Source organism: Ovis aries, chromosome 17, assembly GCF_016772045.2.
Source record: "Ovis aries strain OAR_USU_Benz2616 breed Rambouillet chromosome 17, ARS-UI_Ramb_v3.0, whole genome shotgun sequence".
Classification (NCBI taxonomy): domain Eukaryota; kingdom Metazoa; phylum Chordata; class Mammalia; order Artiodactyla; family Bovidae; genus Ovis; species Ovis aries.
Genome location: NC_056070.1, coordinates 51255690 through 51279522, shown reverse-complemented (window position 1 = coordinate 51279522; position 23833 = coordinate 51255690). Strand labels below are relative to the sequence as shown.

The 23833-nt window shown below is 53.6% G+C and overlaps 1 protein-coding gene across 25 annotated transcripts in view; it reads right to left on the bottom strand.

The window, feature by feature from the left end:
* NCOR2 (nuclear receptor corepressor 2) overlaps positions 1–20657 on the bottom strand; it is a 235426-nt gene extending 214769 nt beyond the window's left edge. For 21 of the 25 annotated variants that reach the window (XM_060401093.1, XM_042234520.1, XM_042234523.1 and 18 more), the window contains exon 1: positions 20372–20657. The gene's annotated coding sequence lies outside the window, so the exon portion shown is untranslated. The remainder of the gene's footprint in view (positions 1–20371) is intronic. The other 4 variants (XM_042234544.1, XM_042234543.1, XM_042234542.1 and 1 more) reach the window with 1 other exon arrangement.
* Between the last annotated feature and the right edge of the window lie 3176 nt (positions 20658–23833).

Here is a 23833-nt window from a genome sequence, read left to right as displayed (position 1 = left end):
TGTGCCCTGTGACCCGGCAAGTGTTAGTGTTAGTTGCTCCGTCGTGTCCAACTCTTTACAACAGCGTGGACTGCAGCCTGCCAGGCTCCTCTGTCCGTGGGACTTCCCAGGCAAGAATATTGGAGCAGGCTGTTGGCATCTCCTCCTCCAGGGGATTTTCCCAACCCAGGGATCAAACCCGCGTCTCATGTCTCCTGCAGTGGCAGGCGGATTCTTTACCACAAGCGCCACCTGGGAAGCCCACAAAGGTGACAGGGTTCCCCACAGAATCAGCGGCAACCTTTAGGACAACACTTTCTGCATTTCACAGATGGGGGGAGACTGAGACAGGGATGGGCCTTAAGTCACCACCATATCCCGATGCCAAATCAGGAGCGGGTGAGCAGAGTGTCCAGCTAACGCCTTGGTAGAGGGGCAGCAGCCAGGGTGCACCTGCCTGACATAATCCCAGCCACATCTTAGAGCTTGGGACAGCTCCTGGCACCCAGCAGGTCCCCTCAGTAAGAGCATCCAAATGAACAAAATCTACACACTGGACACAGACTCCGAGGAAAACTCCCTCGCAGGACCTCTCTGCTCTCCTAAGAGCCCTCATGTACCACAGGCATCCTGGAGGGTGTTTATGCCCTCCCCCGTAGAGGACACTGGGCAACCTCTGCCATCATTTCTGGTTATCACAATGGGTGGAGGGTACCAAGGGTAAAGACCAGGGATGATGTTAAGCATCTGACAGTGCCCAGGACAGCCCCCAAATAGAAGCATCCACCCCGAACATCAGCAATGTCCAGTCGAGAAATCCTGCGGCACTACGTTCACTCAAGCATTAACTGAGCACCTCCAGCATGAACAAAAGCCTGCAAGGAGACGAGGTCACAGAGGCGAGGTTTCGTGTTTAGTGTCACACAGCGACTGCAGGGCAGAGGCAGGTCTCACGTCCAACTGACTCCAAGCACCATCCCAGAGCCACCAGACACCCGCCCTATTCCTGAAAATTCTGACCCACCAGGTCTAGAGAAGGGCTGCAGAATCTAGACAGTTCCCCGTTCCCTCTCCCCATGATCACGTTCAGGCAGCAAAGGTCAGAACTGGTCCTTTCTATCCAAACCCACAGACACTAAGATGCCAACAGTCTCTATGGGGGATGGGAATGTGGTTCCATTTTTTTTTTTTTAATATGCAGGCTTTTTTGGTTTCTTTATTTTCCAATTTATAGAGATCACATCTGTTCTGCTTCTGAAAACCAAGAAAGAGACTTCTCTGGTCCAGTGGTTAGGACTCCATGCTTCCACTGGAGGGGCCGCGGGTTCAATCCCTGGTCAGGGAACTAAGATTTGGCATGCCACTCGGCACCACCAAAAAATAAAAAAGAAACCAAGGAAGTCTTTTTTGTAAGGTAGCTGTCAAACCACATGTCTTACCCAAGGCCTTGGCTGTGGGGAGATCTTACACCCCAACGCAGAGGGCCAGCCAGGGCAGCCCTCTTGCAGAGCCTGCCAGCATCGTCTAGGAGAGCCACAAGCTGGCGGTCTCACTCCCAGGAATACGCAGAAGAAGACAGCACATGAGCACCTGGAGGCACTTGGAGAAGCTCCAAACACTGCAACCCACCCTAGCGGCATGTAGGGAATACACCGATCACGTGTCTTGTATCACCATGACAAGATGCTATCTCTACAGAAGTTAAAATTCATCAACGAGATCTAACTGCATCAAAACATCACAAATCACACACATTTTAAATGGATCACCAACAAGGACCTACTGTATACCACGTGGAACTCTGCTCGGTGTTATGTGGTAACCTGGAAGGGAGGGGGGTTGGGGGAGAATGGATACATGTGTATGTATGGCTGAGTCCCTTTGCTGGTCACCTGAAACTCTCACAACATTGTTTGTTAATCGGCTATATCCCGGTACAAAATTTAAAACAATTCTTTTTTGTTTAAAGCCACAAAATCCTAATTTTTTTTTTTTTTGACCATGCTCTGCAGTTCGTGGGATCTTAGTTCCCTGACCAGGGATTGAACTGGCCCTCAGCAGTGAGAATGCCGAGTCCTAACTGCTGGATCACCAGGGAATTTTTTAAAATAATAGTAATAGGTACACAGGCTTCCCTGGTGGCTCAGTGATAAAGAATCTGTCTGCAATGCAGGAACCGTTGGAGACTTCGGTTTGATTCCTGGATTGGGAAGATTCCCTCGAGGAGGGCATAGCAACCCACGCCAGCATTCTTGCCTGGAAAATCCCATGCACAGAGGAGCCTGGCGGGCTACAGACCATAGGGTCACAAAGAGTCGGACGCGACTGAAGCGACTTAGCACACAGTAGGTACACAGTCTTGTGTATTACGTTTTTAATTCTCAGAACGATTCTAGAAAACACATACTACTTCAGTCCCTATTTTACATAAGGGGCAACTGAGGCACAGGGTGACGCCTCGCAGCTGGTGAGAGGCCACGGAGGGGGTGGGAACCCACGCCATCGGAATCCCTGCTCAGAACCACTTCGGTCTGCTTGCCTGTCTCGGCGTGGAGAGGAAATTACTGGGCTGAGTTATATAAAAGCTGTCGATATTCGACCACTTTTGACCTACAAAACTGGCAGAGTCCCACAGCTCGTTCCGATAGCAAACTGCAGAGCAGCACACACAGAAAGACTTGGCCACGTGCATCTTCCCTGCCTAGAGATGAGACAGGGCTCCTAGGTCCTTCGGGAAACCAGGTAGAGGCCCCTGCACCTGTGACAACATTTTTAGAAGGGCACACGTCCAGTGCAGAAGTGGTAGTTTCCGGGGGAGGGGACTCAGGTGACCAGAAAGTCATCTGCAATTTTTTTTTGTTTGTTTTTTTTGGGAAATAAAAGGCAACCACCTGGGACTTCCCTGGTGGCCCAGTAGCTAAAACTCCATCCTCCAAGGCCTGAGTTCAATCCCTGATCAGGGTACTAAACACCACGTGCTGCAACTAAGACCCAGCACAGCCAAATAATTTTTTTTTTTTTTTAAAGGTGGCCACCTTAGCTGGTGGCCTGGAGCCCAGTCTCCTGGACCAAGGCTGACTAGAGCATTCCTAACCTCTCCCCTCTCCCCATGGCAGCCTTCCTGCCCCTGGACCCCACATAGCCCATCCACAAGCAGCCGGGTCCCCAGGACCTGGTCTCCAGTGCCTCTGCCCCAGGTTGGAGAAGCTCTCCCCACCTAAGGATCCAGTTTCATTTAATTGCAGGCTTCAGGTTTCTGGACGCCGGCCCAGAGGCCTTTGGGGCTGAAGGCGTGGGTCATTTTCTTCCTTTTTCCAATAAAGCCAAGAAGGAAATGGTGTGTGGCATCACCCATCTCCTCTGAGAAGGGTCAGCACCTGCCCCTTGGGAGACCCCACCCAGGAGAATCATCTGTCGCTCAGCACAGTGTGGGGACAGGCTGGGGACACAGAGTTTTCTCTGGCCCTTCATCTGAGCCAAGTACCCCCACTGGATTGGAAAGAATGAAAAGAAAGAAAGAAAGAACACACAAACATCCCTACCTCGCACCATTCCTTTCCTGCTCCAAAACCTCTGGTCATCCCGCTGGTTCTAGACCTTTTTTCCCCCCCAATTTTTAAATATTTATTTATTTGGTTGCATCGGGACTCAGTTGCAGCACATGACCTTCTCTCTAGTTGCAGTGCACGGGGTTCTCTAGTTGTGGCGCTCAAGCTTAGCTGCCCTGAGACACACAGGATCTTAGTTCCCTGACCAGGGATCAAACCTGCGCCTGCTGCATCAATAGGCGGACTCTTGACCACTGAACCACCAGACTTCTTTTCTTCTTTGCATTTTATTTTTTCCTCCAGCACAGCCTTTTTATGGTTTGCAGCTTCCTGTCTTCACTCTATGTCCCTTAGTCTGATTCCAAGGTTACTAGTGGCCGGGGACACAAGCAACCTAAGTGACCGGGCTGCCCCTGGCTGCTGAGGTTCTCGGGATGATGCAGACTCTGTTTGAGCTTCCTCTTGCTGCGGTAACAAATGCTCACAAACGCGGTGGCTTAAAACAGCACAAATTCATTATCTCGTAGTTCTGGAGGTCAGAAGTCTGAAATGGATCTAACAGGGAGAAAATCAGGGTGTTAGCAGGGCTATGCCCCTGCTGGGGGTTCTCTGTGAGAATGCAATCCCTGTTTTTTCAGACTCTAGAGGCTGCAATGGCACCCCACTCCAGTACTCTTGCCTGGAAAATCCCATGGGCAGAGGAGCCTGGGAGGCTGCAGTCCATGGGGTCGCTAACAGTCGGACTCGATTGAGCGACTTCACTTTCACTTTTCACTTTCATGCATTGGAGAAGGAAATGGCAACCCACTCCAGTGTTCTTGCCTGGAGAATCCCAGGGAAGGGGGAGCCTGGTGGGCTGCTGTCTCTGGGGTCGCACAGAGTCAGACACGACTGAAGTGACTTAGCAGCAGCAGCAGCAGCAGCAGCAGAGGCTGCCTGTATTCCTAGGCTCTCTGCCCCATCCTTGATCCTCAAAGCCAGGAACACAGCATTTTCAAATCTCCTGCCTCCTCCGTATAAGGACACCTGTGATTACCCTGAGCCCACCACGACTATCCAGAATAACTTCCCCCATCTCAAGGTCAAAGGATGATTGACATCCTTAATTCCATCTGCAACCTTAATTCCCCATTGCCATGAGGATGAGATGGTTGGCCGGCATCACCAACTCCATGGACATGAGTTTGAGCAAACTCTAGGAGATAGCGAAGGACAGGGAAGCCTGGCGTGCTGCAGTCCAGGGGTTGGCAAAGAGTTGACATGACTTAGCGACTGAACAACAATGTAACCCAGAACAATCACAGGTTGTGGGATTTACTGTTGTGCAGGTCTTTAAAGGAGACCATCATCTGCCTTACCACCGGCTCCAAAACATCTCTGGGACTCGAGGGAACCACTCCAAAGGCCCACTCTACAAACCCTGAGCTCTAGGAGGCAACTGTTGAGTCCACGTGACTCAGTCTCTCCACACCTACACAGCGAGAGAAGGCATACCCCTTTATGTCACCTGGATGGTGAATACATATCGCAAGGGTGCTCAATCTAGCCTTTGATGAAAACGTGAATCAAACAGAGCCCCATGGTTTAATCACTAGAGACTTCTCTAAGACAACAAATAACTCACCCATCAATTTCCTCAGGCAACTTTTGCGGGTTTGAGGGGGACCAGTCATAAATCAACCTACTGTACATCTCCCACTCCGGCAAGATCCGTAACAAGGAAGACGTCCAGTTAAACCTTCTTCTTCACGTCCCTGCATTCTAGGTCAAGAACACCAGTGGCACTAACAAAGCATCTAACCTCTGGGAAAACAGAAAGCTTTGCAAGGTACAACTGACCTGTAGCATGATACTTAAACTTGGAAAACTGCCCCAAGGACCAAGCCCTCACTGCATAGCTGGTATCAGCCAGAGACAGGGGTGGGTGGTGAGGAGGGACTGGGGAAACACAGGCCACCCAACGTATCTAGCAGCACGACCAACTGGGGGGTCCCTGGAGTGCGTCAGCACCCTTTCCCCACTGCTCCTAATGACCAGAGCTCACTGACCCCACCCTGGAGCCGGGTCTCCAGGGATCTTGCAGGGCAGACAGAAACCATGACCCAGCATAGTGACATTAACATAGAAGCCATCCCGTGAAAGATGACACAGTGACATAGTCTCCTTGCTTCAAAACCTTTGTGCATCTCTTTCCTGCCAGATAAACCTGGGAGGACGATGCCAAGGCCCAGAGAGGTTGTACAAGAATTACACAGCAGCCCAAGATGGGTCTCAAGCAGTCAAGATGGGCCTCAAATGCCCATGCTCATGCCCATGGTCCACCTCCCAGTCCAGGACGCTCCAGGCAGCTCCACCCCATCTTCCCCTTCCTCCCTGCCTTTAAAAAGGGCCCATCTTCCCTCTCCAGCCTCCATCAATGCCCTCCTCCCACCTACTTCCCTCCTCCCACTTATCTCTCCTCCAAGGAAAAAACTACCCCCACCATGTCAAACCACCCACCAAGCCTTCCACACCTCCCTGGCTGCCATCCAAACACCCAGGAGACACTCTTTATGGCTCAGGGAGCTCAGAGGCATCCCAGACACATAGCCAGGGGCTCAGGGGCACAGAGAGGACAGGGAGGGCCCAAAGGTCACACAGCAAACCTGCAGAGCAACGCCTGGGGTGCACACATGCTTCCACCTTGGCATTTCCACCAGGAGAAGCTCAGTTCCAGGAGGCGCTCAGGGGCAGCAGCCAGAGCCCAGGTGCCATGAGCAGCTTCCTGCTTGCTGCTGTGGCTGCTATTTATAGTCTCGAGAGTGGGGTCAGCTTCCTGCAAGGCAGAGCCCAGGAGCCTGCGGGGAGCCTGAGAGGGTGACCTCAAGGGGGACGGGCCAGGCTAGGCCAAGGCACGCAGGGCCAGCCCCCAGGGTCCACAATCCAGGGTCGGGGGCGGGGGCAGGAAGACAGAAAGAAAGTCCAGATGTTCCTCGCAACAACCACACACCAAGGAGGGGCTTACAGGCTGTGCGCCCTGAACCAATGACAGCACCCCTCTGTGCCTTGACTTCCCCATCATTAAACAGGGAAATTAACAGTTCTGACCACAATTGTGATTGTGGTCATTGTGAGGCTGTCATTATCGTGAGGCTTAAATGAGCTAATATGAAACAGCATGCAGTGGGCTTGCCCAGAAAGCCTCCGTCAGCTCAGACTCCACCTCCAACCCCTGAGCCCTGCAGAGACCAAACAAGGAATTCAAGGAGGGAGACGGCGTGCACAGCACCTGTCCAGGGAAGGTCACCATCACTGAGGACACCCCAGGTGCCCTAATCTACCCGACCCCTCTGGGAGGCAGGGAGGACATTTACTTCCATTTTTTGGATGCGGAAACTGAGGCTCAGAGCAAAAGAAGAATCCAGCCCAAGAAAGAGAGAAGGGGACCTCCCGTCCCTGGGTTTCATGGAGTTACTTGGGATCTTCTCTCTCACTGAACAGCAGACAGGCTTCTAGGCCTTGGGAATGCTCCCCTCACACCTCCCCCATCCCCACCCCTAAGCACAGGACTCCCTTTCCTGGGATGGGGTCCGGGGTGTACAGAGCCAGGAAGGAGCTGTCCCAGGTCACAAGAACATCCAGAGGCCACCCACCCACCCAAAGGAACCCTGGCTTAAAGTCCCCCAAGCACCTGGAGTCATCTAGCTATGATGTTTGACCTCTCCTCCAAAAAAACAGCAAAGGGAACATCCACACAGCAAACTGAAAATACCAACAGCACCAAATACCAACTGAACTAAGTCCTTCTCTGAGCTCTCAGTGCCCCTGCATGTGTCACCTCACTTAACCTTTCCAACAGCCTCAAGAGACCAGTGGTCTGATTGTGCCCATTTCATGGATGGGGAAAACTGAGGCCTGGAGTAGCCAGGATCTTATTATCCCAAACCTCGGCCTCTCCAGAGCAACCAGCTCCGCTCTCCAGAGGACCATCCTAACCACCCACAAGAGAGACTGGGAGGAAGTAGCCTGAGGGCCAGGGACCTGGGGGGGTGGGGGTGATGTCCTGTGGTGAGTTAGAAGGGGGTCTCAGGTGAGGGCAAAGGTATCAGATGCAGGGACAGACAGACAACTTTGGGTCCCAAAACATCCTGCAGTGGGTTGCCAGGTCAGGCCATGCCTAGCTAGCACCTGACGTTCACATTTATTGAGCACCTACTGTGTGTCCAGAGGTGTTCTAGAACTAGGATGCAGCACTGAATGGGGACCAAAGTCCTTGCCTTCTGGAATATGCATTCTAGCAGGGGTGACAGACAACAGCACTTTGAACAGATGAAACCACAGTTCATCAAAAGGAGACATGTGCTAAGAAACTAAAGGAGGAGAGGAGAGAGCTTGAGGTGGAGAGGGTGCAATTTTAAATAAGATGCCCAGAGAAGGACCCACAGTAAAGGTGATAGCTGAGCAAAGATGGCAAAGGAATGATGCCAGCCACACAGACACCTGGAGGAAGAGTGTTGTAGGCAGAGCATGTGCAAAGGCACTGAGGCAGGAGCATGTCAGTGAATTTCAGCAAGGAGGCCAGTGTGGCTGGTTCCAGATCAGCGGAACAGATCGGAAATTGAATGGGGAGAAGGGAGCAGACTGTGCAGGGACCTGTAGGCAAGATAAAGAGTGGACTTTTGGAACGTCCCCAATGGCCCAGTGGTTAAAGCTTCCAAAGCAGGGGGCAAGGTTCAATCCCTGGTGGAGAAACTAAGATCTCACATACTTCGTGGTGCAGCCAAAACATTAAATAAATAAATAAGAGTTGGCTTTTACGATGCCTGAGATGGGAGGGCTCTGATCACAGGAGGGTCAGGTCTAAAACAAAATCCCCTGGCTGCCATGTGAGGAACATGATCAGGCTGACTGGTGCGGAGGCTACTGCAATAGTCCCAGCAAGTGATGGGATGATGGGAGTTCTGTTAGTTTCCTGGAGCTGCTCTACCAAATGACCGCAAACTAGGTGGCCTAAAACAATACAAATTTATTCTCTCCCAGTTATGGAAGTCAGAAGTCTGAAATCAGGGTGTCGAGTAGGTTGTTTACTTCCTCTCGGCAGGGAGTCTATTCCACAGATCTAACCAGCAATCCTCAACATTCTTTAGCTTGAAGATGGATCACTCCACCTTCACACGGCTTTCTCTTCTTTTAAGGACACCAGTCCAATTATTCCATGTAAGATCACCCTATTCTAACATGACCTCATCTTAACTAATTACCTCTGCAATGACCCTATTTCAAAATAAGGCCTCCCTCTGAGGTTCAGAGAAGCACATAAATTTGGTGGTGGGGCAGGGGTCAGGGGTGGGGGTGTAGGGGGGTGTGCTGGTAGGGAACCCTCTTCCACCCAGTACAGTGGCTTAGATGGAGTAGGCAGCAGAGGTGGGCCAAAGTGAAAATGGTTACAAATACTCAAGAGGGGGACTTCCCTGGTGATCCAGTGGTTAAGATGCTACGCTTCCAATTCAGGAGACATGGGTTCAATCCTCGGTCAGAGAACTAAGATCCCAAATGCCTCAAGGCATGGCCAAAAGATAAACCATAAAATAAAACAGGAGGATGGGAGACCACATGGGTGAGTATATGCAGTGGGGAAAAGTGGGTGCCTCTCAACCTCTCCCCGCAATTTCATCCTCTCCTGGTTTAACTGGTCACAAGAGTTACCACCACACATAATTCCCACCAGGACACCACCCTGCCAACCAAGCCTGAGCCCCCAGGACCCTGGAGGACCCCTGATCCCACTGGGCTCTGCAGCATCTTCTAGGGCCTGCTCCACTCCTGGCCCAGTGGCCTGGCAGACAAGCCCCGCCAAGCCCCGGGGCAGCACGTCCCCGGCCCCCCACCTCAGCCTGGCAGGCTTGCCTCGTTAGCCTAATGAGCAGGGCCCCGGTGCCAGGCGGTTGCCATGGCCACGGAGACAGCACCGCAGCGCTGGGCGATGCTCCCAGAGGGTCTGTGGCAGGCACCAGAGTTCAGCATGAGGACAAGCAGGGGCCCTCGAGGCACCCCTCTCCTCATGCGGTCCCCGCCATGTGCACCTTTGGGCCTGGCCTCAGGGACTTCTGACTGCCAGCATCTCCCAGAGAGGAACCCCCAGGCCACAAAGAAAAATTCATTCCCCTGCCACTCATCCCTCCAGACCTGCCTGGCTAGAAGTGCCCCACCACTCCAACATAGCACATAGTTAATTGCAGGGGTGGCCAGCCAAGGGGAGGTCAGAGGTCAGCGGGCAGCTGGGGAGACAGGCCTCCAAGGCAGTGAGAAGGGCCTGGATTTCAGGCAAGCCGTGCTGGGAAGCCCTGCGGGCTCACGGGGCTCTGAGTAAGGTCAGGGCACTGCCCCAGTGTCCCCACCCCGCAGCTGCTTACACAGGACAGACTGTGGGGGCAGGACAAATGGAGGCTTCTGCAGGCACTGGGCAGGTGAGAGGGTGACCCCCAGGTCTCTGGCTTGGCCCCACACTCTGGGAGCAAGCTCAGGCTGGGAGTCTGGGGGCAAAGGGGGACGGGAGATCCATTTTGGGACAGAGTGGTTCTGAAGCCGCTTTAGGACATCTGTGAGCAATGTAAAGGAGCCTGCTGGATCAGCCTGCCTGGCCCCAGGGTGGGCTCCATGGGTTTATGAGCTGCAGACAGGAAAGTGAGGGGCAAGGACAGGGCCTGCTGGACTAACTCAAGCCTCCAATGGCCCCTTAGCTCCCTGTGCCTCACCACACCCTCTGAGGTCGTGAGCATTCATGACCCCATTTTCCCTGGTGAGTAAACTAAGGCACTTCATACAGAGGCTCTGTTACTTGTCCTAGGTTGCATCGCATAGCCAGACACTGGACTCTGCCCCGTGGCTCATTTGAGCTCCCGTTCACAAGCCCTAAAACCCAAACACAAAGTCACAGAAAATTAAGCCAAGCCCAGGAGACAGGAGGCAGAGAGTCAGCCCTGGGAAATATACCTACACGTGCACTCCGGTGAGCAGCTGGCTGTGATCTCATCTGATTCTACCCGTGGCTTACTTTTTTCCCCCCACTGCCTTTCCAGCTCAGAGAAATATCCCAGGGTCAACAGAAGGAAGCAGAAATATCCAAAAGCATCAGCAGAGCGCCAAGGTTGGAACAAGAGCCCAGAGGCCCCTAAGTGTCGACACACCCTCAGCATTGCCACGGCAACGATTTCAAAATCCCTGGGCCCTGGCTACAGAACAGACGGAAGTGACACTCCATCGGGGAGTGCTAAGTGTCACCTATCCGATTCCAGGGCCTTCCTTCAGGCCAAGTGGTTCACAAGGGCCCCAGGGCCTCTGACAGGGATATTTCACCTTTCAGGTTACTGACTGTCATCTTCCTGAGTCCAACCCAAGGCGTAAGTGTGTGCTAAGTTGCTTCAGTCGTGTCTGATTCTGTGCAACCCTATGGACCATAGACCACCAGGCTCCTCTCTCTACGGGATTCTCCAGACAAGAACACTGGAGTGGGTTGCCATACCCTCTACCAAGGGATCTTCCGGACCCAAGGATTGAACCCAACTTTCCTGTGTCTCTAGCATTGACAGGATAATTCTTTATCACTAGAGTCACCTGGGAAGCCAAAGCCCCAACCCAAGATGGACACCCAATGACCCAGGTTCTTGCCCAGGGTATGACCTTTGTTAAGACCCTCCATGGGGCCAGGCCTTGGCTTCCCCTAGAATTATCCATTAGGAAATCACCCTACCCACCCCACAGCCACCCCCACAGGCACTCAGGAGGAACAAACATGGAAACATCTTGCAAGTGTTTTCCCTTTTCTTTGCTCCTGTCTGCTCCAGATCACCCTTCAAGAACTGAGACAACTTTTAGGAATGCATATGATAAGATAAAATTCAGAGAGCAAGCCCAAGAAGAAAAATCAGGGATGAACCAATCTGAAATCAGGATGAAGTCCAAAACACAAACCAGATTAGACTGCTGAAGGCAGGCAGCAAAATTTGGCTCTGAGCTTCCTAGAGGCCAAAGCAAAGAGGGAAACAAGATGGGTTCTAAGTGACTTTGCAAAAAGTGTGAAAACTATGTAGCACCAGGTGTTATAGCAATTCTTCAGCACTGGACAGAAGAGATTATAGCCTCAAACATCATCTAAGAACCCAAAAATCCATGCCAAAGGTCAGTTGCCTTAACCATCCCCATTTTCCTCTTGCATTCTACAATAGCATCAGCATAACTCAGCAAGAACAGCGAGCCAGGCAAGAATAAGGGTTGTTTGTTGTCTTTGTTTTGTTTTAATATTTATTTGGCTGTGTCAGGTTTTTGTTGCAACACGTGGGATCTTTTGTTGCAGTGCACGGATTCTCTAGCTGTGGCACGGGCTCAGTTGTTGCCGCATGTGGGCTTAGTTGCACCACGGCATGCAGGATCTTAGTTCCCTGACCAGGGATCGAACCCACATCCCCAGCATTCTAAGGCAGGATTCTTAACCACTGGACCACCAGAGAAGTCTCTAGAACAAGAGGCTTTAGGGCCTACTTGGTGTGACCCTTAAACTCACAACCCTCTTAAGGGCCTCAGTTCCTCTGATATGACCCTGGAAGATTATGCTGAAGTTAAAAAGAACATGGCAGCTCTCTATCAGGGGTTGGCAAATGCAAACGGGAAGAGGACCAATATTCCATCTTTTGTCAGCCTTCCGGCCTCTGTCATAACTCCTCAATTTTGCAGCTGTACCCTGAAAACGAAGAATTTGATGGTTTTGAAGAGTCCCTTGGACTGCAAGGAGATCCAACCAGTCCATTCTAAAGGAGATCAGTCCGGGGTGTTCTTTGGAAGGAACGATGCTAAAGCTGAAACTCCAGTACTTTGGCCACCTCATGCGAAGAGTTGACTCATTGGAAAAGACTCTGATGCTGGGAGGGATTGCGGGCAGGAGGAGAAAGGGACGACAGAGGATGAGATGGCTGGATGGCATCACCGACTCGATGGACCTGGGTTTGGGTGAACTCCGGGAGTTGGTGATGGACAGGGAGGCCTGGCGTGCTGCGATTCATGGGGTCACAAAGAGTCGGACACGACTGAGCAACTGAACTGAGCTGACTGATCCTGAAAACAACCACAGACTATACACGAATGAATGAGCGTGTGTTAGTCGCTCAGTCATGTCCAACTCTTTGCAACCCCATAGACTATAGCCTGCCAGGCTCCTCTATCTATGGGATTCTCCAGGCAAGATACTGGAGTGGGTATCCATTCCCTACTCCAGGAGAATCTTCCATACCCAGGGATCGAACTCTGGCCTCCCACATTGTAGGCAGATTCTTTTCCACCTGAGCCACCAGGAATAGCTGCATTCCGATAAAACTTGACAGCGGATGCTGAAATTTGAATTTCACTTACTTTCACATGTCACAAAATATTCTTCTTTTTTTTTCCAACCACCAAAAAAATGTAAAAACCATTCTCAGTTTGGGCATATAAAAACAGGAGGTGGGCTGGATTTGGCCCACAGGCTGTAGTTTGTGAACCCCAGCTCTCTATATATTTCAGAATAAATCAAGATGTATTATAATTTAAAGGAGGAAAGTACGACATAAATATGGTGTGATACCATGTGTGTGCTTGTTTTTAAAGGGAACACACACATCTCTGTCCCTGTGAGGCGGACATATGGCCGGAGTATCTCTGGGAGGAAACCGTACCCGTGTGGATCTGCCTCGGGGGACACAAACAGAAGGCCAAGAACAGGAAGGAGACTTCCCTCGACACCTCCTGGGTTCTGTTTTACTCTTTTTTAACAGGCCCATGCTTTTTCTTTTATTAAAATAAGTTTTTATAAAGCCCAAAGCAAGTGGCAGGGTTGGAGTACGCTGTCGTTGCTTAGTCACTAAGTCGTGTCTGACTCTTTTGCGACCCCATAGACTGTAGCCCACCAGGCTCCTCGGTCCATGGGATTCTCCAGGCAAGAATACTGCAGTGGGTTGCCATGACCTTCTGCAGAGGATATTCCCGACCCAGGGATCAAGCCTGTGTCTCCTGCATTGGCAGGCGAATTCTTTACCGCTTTAGCCACCAGGGAAGCCCTACGAGTGTATCATTTTGGGGGTTTTCTGTATTTTTCAAATGACAAATAGAGAGCAATGCTGTCTCCTCTACCAAAGCTAATCTAGTTGTTATCAACATGGAAAGACATCCATAATGTGTTAATTCATAGCAGGAAAAAAGTACAGCCCACGACAGCCCCTGTGCGAAGCAGGCCTGCTCAACGTATCTGCAGGTGTGGACACAGGCAAGGCAGGAGTTGGGCCATCATCTCTACAAACCTGAGATTCTTCTGAGCCTGAACCTCAACTCAGCCCCGAGTGGGAGCTGCCCACACTTTGCACAGACCTGGGGCTACCTCCCCTGCTGCAGAAAGGACAGTTAGGGGAGGACGTAGGGGACACTTGAGCCAGCTCCCAAGGCTCAGGGATGGTGGCCTGGTAGGACCAGAAAGGGTGATAACATCCAGCCAGTGGTCTGAATTCTGGCATTTGGCCCTGAGTCAAGAAAGAAGGGGAACTTCTCTGGCGGTCCAGTGGTTCAAATTCTGTGCTTCCACCGCAAGGGGCCCGGGTTCGATCCCTGGTTGGAGAACTAAGATCCCACAAGCCACAAGACAAAAATAAAAACAGAGAAGGCAAGGCTCTACCGTCAGAGCTGCCCATGAGGAACAAAGCCCACTAGTCATATTTTGTGTCTGCGTGCTCAGTCGTTCAGTCATGTCTGACTCTACAGACCCTCCGGACTGTAGCCCACCAGTCCACTCTGTCTATGGGATTTTTCAGTCAAGAATACTGGAGTGGGTTGCCATTTCCTTCTCTCCAGGGTATCTTCCCGACCCAGGGATCAAACCCACGTCTCTTGAATAGGCAGGCAGATTCTTTACTGCTGAGCCATGGGGAAAATCACATTTTAAATGTTATTAAAATCAAGTAGCAAATAACAGTCCAATCCTGGGTTGCATTAGCCTCCCTGGAGGTGCTCAGTGCCACCTGTGGAGAGCGGTTAAGGGCAGGTCTGGAACAATCGCACCATCACAGAAAGGTCTCCTGGACAGAGCTGCCACAGAGGCTGGAAGGGCAGGAGGGGGTGGGGACGTGAGGGAGGTGGGCAAGGGAGAGTGGACGGAGGGCTGTGGAGTCCAGGCCAGCACCCGGGAGAGCCTCAAGCTTTGTTGGGAAACAGGATCACAGAATGCAGAATGTCCCTCCAAGATGACAAGGCTCCAGTGGCTCCAGGCAGAGAAAAAACACACGAAAGAAGGGAAAAAATCAGCTGCTGAGAGTCAGGCCCTGCTCCCATATGCTGAATCTTGTTTCATCATCCAGTCTCGGGCCTTCTGATCAGGGCAGCCGTCAGACACAGCCACATGTGGCTTTTTAAATGTAAGTTAATTAACATGAAATAAAATTACCAGTTCAGTCAGCACTAGCCACATTTCAAGCGCTCAAAAGCCACACATACCTAGTGGTTGCGCATGTATATGCGTGCACTTGGTCGTTCAGTTGCGTTCCACTCTTGGTGACCCCATGGGCTGTAGCCCAGCAGACTCCTCTGTTCATGGGATTCTCCAGGCAAGAATATTGGAGTGGGGTGCCATTCCCTTCTCCAGGGGATCTTCTCAACCCAGGGATCAAACCCGGGTCTCCTGCATTGCAGGCGGATTCTTTACCATCCGAGCCGCCAGGGAAGCCCACCTCGTGGTTAGGGGACAGCAAAGGTCCAGAATGCTCCCCACCATTACCAGGAGTGCCAGGACAATGCAGCCCTAGATGGTCTTCCCAGGGGTGTTATTTTGTACACCCCACTCCCCCATTTAAGGATAAGAAAACTGAGGCCGAAAGGCTTTTAATGGAGGGGAGCAGGATTTGAGCCAGGTCTGATTCAAAGGAGCCCTTTCGAGAACCACCCCCCAGCTCCAGGGGTAAGGGGAAGCTCAGCCCTCCCCCAGGAGGCTCCCTGTGTCCTCCCCATCAGTCTTCCCCCCACTTTCCAGGCTGCCTGAGTCTTCCAACTTCAGTACCCAGCACACACTAGGGAATTAAAAGCAGAACAGAAAACCTTGGCCTTCAAGGGCCCAGGTCTCCTGGGCAGATCTGGGAATCACCAACCAGTCGGACAGGAGAGGAGCCTGCTGCCTCCAGAGAGCAACAAGCCCAGGCGCGGGGTTCAGGTGAAGAGATTATTCCATAAGATCCTTCCCAGCAGCCTTTTAGAAAGAATAGCTTGCATCCAACCAGCCCGTCAGCGAGGACCTAGTTTGAACAAAAATTCTACAGGGGGAAGCCTCCCCTCTCCAACGGTGGAAACAGCGGGGCGGGGCAAAATAACAACAACTCCTGTGATATATTATGACATCCATAGAGTCCTCATAACAATAAAACCAGAAGTAGAATCACCATCATCCCTATTTTAGAGATGAGCAAACTGAGGCCCAGAGAAGTTAAATAACCCGTTCAGAATCACACAACTTGAAACTGCAGAGCTGAACATTAAACCCAAAGCTCTAGCTTTCTGCCCTTTTATCCTCTCCCCCTACCCCACGGCCCTAGTGGGTAATATGCCCATTGTACAGACCATGGCACCCTGCCTCTCCAGGGGGCAGGGATCAGTCCCAGGGCACTCTGCTTGCACATGGCTAAGCCAGGGCGGCAACTCACTGGAACTTTGCAATGATCAGTGGTGCGAATCTCAGACAAAACACTCCCAGACAGTCCTCTGCTGTTGGTTTAGGATGATTCTTTACGGATCTATGAACCAAAAGTTCCCAAGTTCCCTTTCCCTGGGCGTGGTGGTGGGGAAGTGCCCAAGCAGAAAAGCCTCACTTTAGACTAAAAGAAAAACAGTGATGATGATTTTGATCATCATAAGAAAGGAGCACCACCATGTGACCTTGGGGCTGGCCTGGCACCTCTGACCTGCACCCTCATCTGTAAAACCGGAAAAAGCTGTCATCCGCCGCAGGACTTCCCAAGGTCTCCAGCTACAAAGAACCCCAGGGCTGCCCACCAGCGAGCAGGAGCTCTTCTGATGCAGTTTTCTGGAGTCCCATAATACGCCATGCTAAATAATTCAAAACCATGTTTTCATTTCAAAATAAACACAGCCCTGTCGCCAGAGCGAATGCCAAATTTGCATGAATGTTTAAGATGAAATAAGACTTCAAAGGAACTTCAGACCTGCTCCTGGCACTGTCTTCCCTCCCCAAATCCTGGGGAGAACAAGTTCTCAGTCTCCAGCCCTGCAGGGCAAAGATCTGTAGGTGCTGCTCAAATAAGAAACATCATTTCTTTCTTCCTGTCTTCTGTCTGCAGCTCCACTGAGCAGGTCTGCAGTATGTGCATTCTTGCTGCACCAAGGCGACCACGAGTAATCCCAGGTCTTAACTCTTAGCTCCACATCCAAACTGTGTGACCTTGGGCAAGTCACCTAACCTCTCTGGGCTTCATTTCGCCATCCATAAAATGGGATGATATGAGCCCTGACCTCACAGCGCAATAACGAATAGTACACAGATTCTTGATGAAGGTGGACCTGGCACATAGTAAGCACTTTATATATGTTGGCTGTTATTGGATTATTGCATCATATTTAGTATTTTTCAGCTCCTAAACCAAAACTTCACTTGACAGGTTGTAAAGTCCCTTCCCCACCTCCAAGGATCCTCCAAAAATGCCAGATTATCTTTCCTAAGCATCACTTCCTTGGAGGACTCTGCATACCCACTCATGGAACAAGCCTTTTAAGAAGACTCCCCTGGCCTGACCCTGGGCAGCCTGGCCCTCCCCAAGCAGGCAACCCAGGCTCCCATCCCCTCCTGGCCCCCTTCCCTGGGCGCCCAGGGCAAGAATGACCAGTTCCTCCAAGCTGGTTCCCTGGCAGGGAGTCTGGTCTTGAAGGTATCACCTGGGGAGGCTGCTGTTAGCATTAGAGAGATGAAGAGGAAATAGAGGAGGAGGGAAAAACACACACAAATAAAAGCTCTCAGCCCCCTATTGTCAGAGGCAGCATTTGATGTGGGGGATTTACGGTTCAGAGAGCTGTTGGGAGGATGGGGTGAGAGCTCCAGGTCTCTTGCTGGAGCATCTTTGCTTCTTACAGAAGGGAGACCCCTCCAGCTGCGTTATGCCTAGCAGCACTTCCCCCCACCCCTCCACCCTGCAAAAAAAAAAAAAAAAATCTCAGAGTGAACCAACTTTTCCACCCACTGCCGGGTTGGGAGCACAGCACAAGGTACCCCGCCATCACCTCTAGTCAGAGGGGATCAAGGCCAGGCAGCCTCCATCCAGCCTGAATGGCGAGATGCTGGGGGCCAGGACTCCTGGGGCCTCTTTCCAACGCCAGCGGGCCAGTGTGAGCCTGGCCAATCTCCCCAACCCCCATGCCCGGAGAACAATCAAGCCTTCCCAGCTCGGGCCTTTCATGCAGCTAAATTCGTGTTTGCAGAGCCCTCAGAAATCTTTAGGAGGTGGTATGAGTATTATTAATTGGGGGGAAAAAAGAACGGATTATGCCAAATAAATCCTTCCCACGTAGCCAAACCCTCGCTGAGGGAAGGAGGGAGAGTGCGCGCTGCCCCACGAGGGGGTCTCCATCCCTCACCGGGGCCTGACAGTCACATTACCATTTACATGGCTTTATCAATAGTATTGATCCCAGAGCAAGCGTAAATAGCTCGGTGGGAAGAGGCAGGGGCTGGGGCCCGCTGGGTACCCGCCCCCACGTCTGGGCACCGCAGACTCCCCGGGCACCCGGCGGCGGCGGTGGTAAATTTCCAAGCAAAGACAAGGCAGCCGGCGCGAGGAAGCCAGACAGCGCCCGGGACGCCCTGGCAGCCGCCGCCACCGCCGCCTCCTATTCCCAGCTCACCGCCGGCGTCCGGCCCCAGCGCCAATCCCACAGCCGGACCCAGTCTGCGCATCTGTTCAGTGGGCTCAAGGCACCACCTGCCCTTCTCTGTCCTCAAGCGGAAAAGTCAAGGGGTTGCAAAAAAGGCCCCCTCCCTTCACCACATCTTCTGGCAAAATGCATGGCCGCCCCTTCTCATCAAATTTCCAGGCCATTGGAATAAAGACCAAGTTTTAGAACTCAGGAATAATAATAATAACAGTAACTGGGGATACATATACAAGCACCTTCTACGTATTCCCACCCTTGGTTCTCATAACAACCCTCTAAACTCGGTATTATTGTTATCATCCCACTTTGCAGATGAGAAGCCTGAGGCACAGGTAGGTTGAGTAATTTGTCCAGAGTCACATTGCCAGTAGTGGCAAAAGTGTGTTTCCCACCAAAGGCAATACGTTGCACTAGCCGGCTGTGAGTAGTTCAGCTCCCCAGGTTCAAGGTCTCTTACTTTCTCAGAGGGCTTTCCCCCTACACCTCAATCCAAAAAAAAAAAAAAAAAGACCACCCACCACGAGGTACATAACAATGCCCAGGGACGTCCTCCGAGCTCACTGCAGGCCCGGAGAACCCCTTCTATCAAAGCAACCGCGGGGACCCAGATCTGGTTTAAAAAGGGCAAAGTCAAGGCCACGGATCACACAATCCCCAACAAGCCCAGAACTCCCTCATCCAGCCAGCCCGCAGGGCTCCTCTCCCCATCCCTCCTCCCTGCCTCCCTCACACATCCTTCCTCCAAATCTGCAAAAGGGGAAAAAAAAAAAAAATCATAATAAAACCAGTTCTCACCAACAGGGGGGGAGGAGGAGGGGGAGGAAGCAAGGAGGCTGAGCCGACAGCACAGATCCGCCTCCGCTGCCTGCACCAGACCCTCAGAGAGCCGGAGCGCGCGACAGGCGGCTGGAGGGCCCTCGCTTCCAAAAAAATAAACCTACAATGTAAAAATAACGCCGGGCGCCCCACGCTAATTGGGCCCGGGCGACAGCAGCTCACAGGTACAGCGTGTCTCGCCCGCCCGCCCGCCCGCCCGCCTAGACCTCTCTCACTCCCTCGGGCTTTTTCCTGCAAGCGTCCGGGGTGGGGAAGGAGCGCCCCACAGGTCTCCCCCCACTCCCCGCCAAGTCTCCGGGGGTGTTCCCCCAGCACTAGGACCGGGGGCCTCCGGGTCCAATCCAAGTGGGATCAGTTCTGAATTCCAACTTCCCAAACTAGTGGCATCCCAAGTATCCGCACAGCCCGGGGGAGGGACCAGGAGGCGGCCCCATGAGGCGTCACCAGCCGCGGGAGGCAGGCCCAGACACCAGGAACACCGGCCCACGGGGAAGGGGGGAGCAAGGGGCGCCTCTCCTCGGGGACCCCGACCCAGAGCCCTCCGACCCCTCGCCGAGGAGCGACCACGCCAGCAGCCCCCCGCCCCCCGTGGCGGGAACCCCTCCCAGGCGCCTTCCAGAGCAGCCAGGCCGGGGAGCCGAGGGTGCCATCTCCAGGGGCACCCCCGAGCCGCACTGCCCACTGGAAAATAAGGCGCAGTGTCACCCCCCAAATCCAGGGCTGCTTGGAGAGGACGGAGGCGCATGGCGGCCATGCCCCCAGGGCTGTGGCACACGGTGGGGGGCTGTCCTGCGCAGTTCCAGGACAGCCCCCGCCCGCCCTCCCCCCACGCCTCTTCCCTCCTTCCCGTCCCCTCGCAGGGGAGCTGGAGTTCCCCTAAGTTCCCCGGCACCCCCACGCACGCGGGCCGCAGTGTCTATGGGGCGCCTCGCTCCCCAGCAGGCCACCCCCCGAGAGCGCCAACTCGGGAGTGCAGGGGCCCCGCCAACTCCGCCGCGTGCGCCGACTGATCTTCCCCGATTTCCCCGGAAGCGCGCCCCGCGCCTCACCCCGGCCCTCCGCGGGGACCCCCCGCCCCAACTCACCTCGCGGAGGTGGCGGCGGCGGCGCCCGGGCTCGGGGAGCGCTCGGGCCGCCCGGACGCTCAGGCAAGTGGCGGTGCAGATCGGGCTGGGGGCGCGCAGCAGGCCCGGCCTCCAGCCGGGGCGCGATCCTCCCGCCGCCGCCTCCTAGGGCGCTAGCCCCCGGTCCCCGGGCCGCAACTTGGCGCGCATTGCGGGGGCGCAGGGCGCGGGCGCACGGCTCGGGCGGGGCGCGGGCGGACACGGGGCTCCGATGCGGCCCGGCCTGCCCGCGGCTCCGCTCCCCGGCGGCGGCGGCGGTGGCGGCGGTGGCGGCGGCGGCGGCGGGAGGGGGAGGAGGGGGCGGGGCGGGAGCCCGGGAGGCGGCGGCTCGGCCTCCCGGCTCCTGGCTCCCCGCCCGCACCGACGCGCCCCGGCCCGGCCCCCTCGGGCTCCTTAAAGGGCCCACGTTGCCTCCCCCGGGCCTGCGCGCACCCACTCGCGCGTGCACACGCTGCCACACAGACACACACACGCTTGGGCGCGACGCCGAGTTTCTTTTTAGCAGCTCCCTGAAGGAGGAAGGAGGGGGAAAGCGCCTCCCCATCCCGCCCCCTCCTCCTCCAGTGGGCCGTGCGCTCTCCTCTTCCCCAGCCCCAGATACTTCACTCGAAGTATAATCGCTTTTCAGCTATTAAATTATCAGTCTAACTCTGGAGTGACCAGTGGATGGGGAGGGGGCATACGAGGAGGGCCACACACAGGACCTTTAAGGGACGCACACAGATGCGAGGGGACACAAGCGGTGGAGTTCGCTCTCGGTGTCTCGCACACAGTAGAGCGCAAGACTCTCACCAGTGGACTTCACACACTGGGCCTCAGAAAGGAGAGCTAACCCAGGTGGGCACGAGGGAAAATTCGCAACCACCCCTCACCCCAGCCCCGCAGACGTGAGCGTAGCCTGGGACATAGACTCCTAAGACATAAGGTCACCCGCAGATAAACAAACCCCGACACAGGCAGGAGTTCACGCACGCGGGCGGACACACACACACACACACACACACACACACACACACACACATGCACTAGAATGTCCGTTTCTAGAGGGCGAGAATTTCTATCTGTTCCCTGATCTTTCCCAGGTAGGGACGCAATGTGTTGCAAGAACTCCCAGTTCGGGACTTTCAGGGACACAAACGCAGATACACGATGCTGCAAGTGTGTGGTGGGCACGAGCGGGCAGGGTCACGGACGAGCACACACGTGGACACTCGCCCGCGCACACGCAAGCGCTCACCGCTCCAACAGGAACCCCACTGGCAGCCGTGACAACCCGTGTGTCCTCATTTACCCCCTCCTCATGCCCCTCCCAGGCTGCTTTCTCAAAGCCGGGGAGATCTTTTTAAACAGCAGAGGGCACCGGGAGCCCCAGACCGGGACCCTCCCTCCTCCTCTGCTTTCCCCTAAGATGTAAGAGAGTTTGAATTTTTTTTTTTTTTTTTTCGGTTCAACTTTCCTTTTTTGGAGCGACGTCTCAGCAGATTCAGTTCTGCCATCTGCCAACATCTGAGAACCCCCAGGGGGAGTGGGGAATGGCTGCGGTGGGGAGGCGGCCATGCGGTTTCCAGGGGCAGGGCGGGCCTCCGCCTCCAGCGTGCCTGCAGGGGTTCTCAGCCTCCCTAGTAGCAACGTGCCCCTCTTGGCCCCCTCAGGCTGCGCGGGCTCTTTTTTTTTTTTTTTTTTTTCTGGGGAGGGTGGGGCTGGGAGCACCTGAGTGACAAAATCTGGAAAAAGGGAAGTGTCTGTGGAGGGGCTGAGGGATGGAACAGAAGTAGGGGGTCTCAGGTCAATGAATGTCCTCTCCCTTCCCACCCTGGCTCCACCAGCTCCAGAGGCACCCAGCCAGACCACGAGAATCCACAGGCCAAGAGCCAGACCTAGGGAAGGAAGGACTAGCCCTTCCGATGGGGCCTGGAGGAGGAGATGGAGGGGAGGAACTGAGGTAGGGGGGGTCCCACCCCACCAGGCAGACTCGGAAACCCCCACCCCCACCCACAGGTCACCTGGGAACACTCTCTGGGATTTGCATTTCAATGAGATTTGGTTCTGGGATTTGGCACCCAGGGGTGGGGAGGAGGGTACTGGGGTAAATTCAGGGGTTCCTTCTCCCAACTTCTGCCTCCCAAGTGTTGCCATTGGGCTTTTACTGAATCTGGGGGAATAAGAGGGTCAGGCAGGCAAGGGGACTGTCAGCTTTGTAATGTTCCGAGGTGGGGGGTGTCACTTGGAAACCCCTCAAAGAGTCAAGCAGAGACTCAACCATCCTCTACCCTCTGGACCTACCAAGTTACAGATGGAAATGCCCAGACCCCTAGAAGGGGCAGCATTTTTCTACACAGGACCTGGCTACTTTCTTGCCCACTCCTGTCTCTCATGATTATTAATCCCATCCTCACGTACAATAGGGAGCAACACAACTGCTTGTTCTCAGAGTTCACGAATTCCCCCCAGAAATCCTCAGATGGGGGGTCGGAGTCTCCTGAGATGGGTCCCACGATACAGATAGGGAAACTGAGGTCCTGAGAGATGAAGAACCTAACTAGCTGGACTCACTCAGCTAGCGATTCCAGATGGGTGCTCTGAACCCAGGCTCTGGAGAGATGAGCTGGAAGAGATCTCTGCATCCAGCCCCCCACAGATTTCCTCCCTGCCCTGACTGCTACTCTGCGTTCTGTATGTTTCACCACTGGACTTTGAGGAGCAGCCCCAGGGATCCACTTGTAACTCACAAGAATAGCAGCTTTAAAAAACCGCCAAACACTCCGGCCCCATCTCTCTGGAGGGCCCCTACACCCCGTGGGAATGAGGATTAACTAAGAGCTTCCCAAACAGTTCATTAAGCCTTCGTGAGGGAAAGATTTGCCATATACCCATTTCACGGGTTGGAGGACTGAGACTGAGCTAGAGGAGTCACCGGAGGACAGTGTAAGGACATCCACTAAGTGACCCGGGCCAGATTAGAACAGGTGAAGGAATGTTATATGCATCGAGGGAGCTCTGGCCCCAAAGGAACCAAATTCTGCCTTAGGCTTGGATCCCGCTGTTCCCTTCCCAATATTTCAACGTTTCCCTCCTAAATAGCTGGCAAACTATTCAGCTCACCCCAGCCTCAGGACCTTCGCACTTGCTTTTCCCTCTGCCTGACACAGGAATCTAACTTCAAGTTCCAGGTTAATACCCTCTCCCTAGAGAGGCCCTCACTGATCCTCAATCTAAAACTCCCAAGGCACTCACTAACCTACCCCCCTATTCCTTTTCCTCATCTGTTTTCACCACCAAAATTATCCTGGACATGTCACTTATATATTGTCTTATCATCAGTGTTTGCTCCATGAGAGCAAAGGCCTCATCTGTCTTCTCACTGCAATACTCCCGGCACATAATAGGCACTAAGTTAAAGTGTACTGAGAATGAAGGAACAAA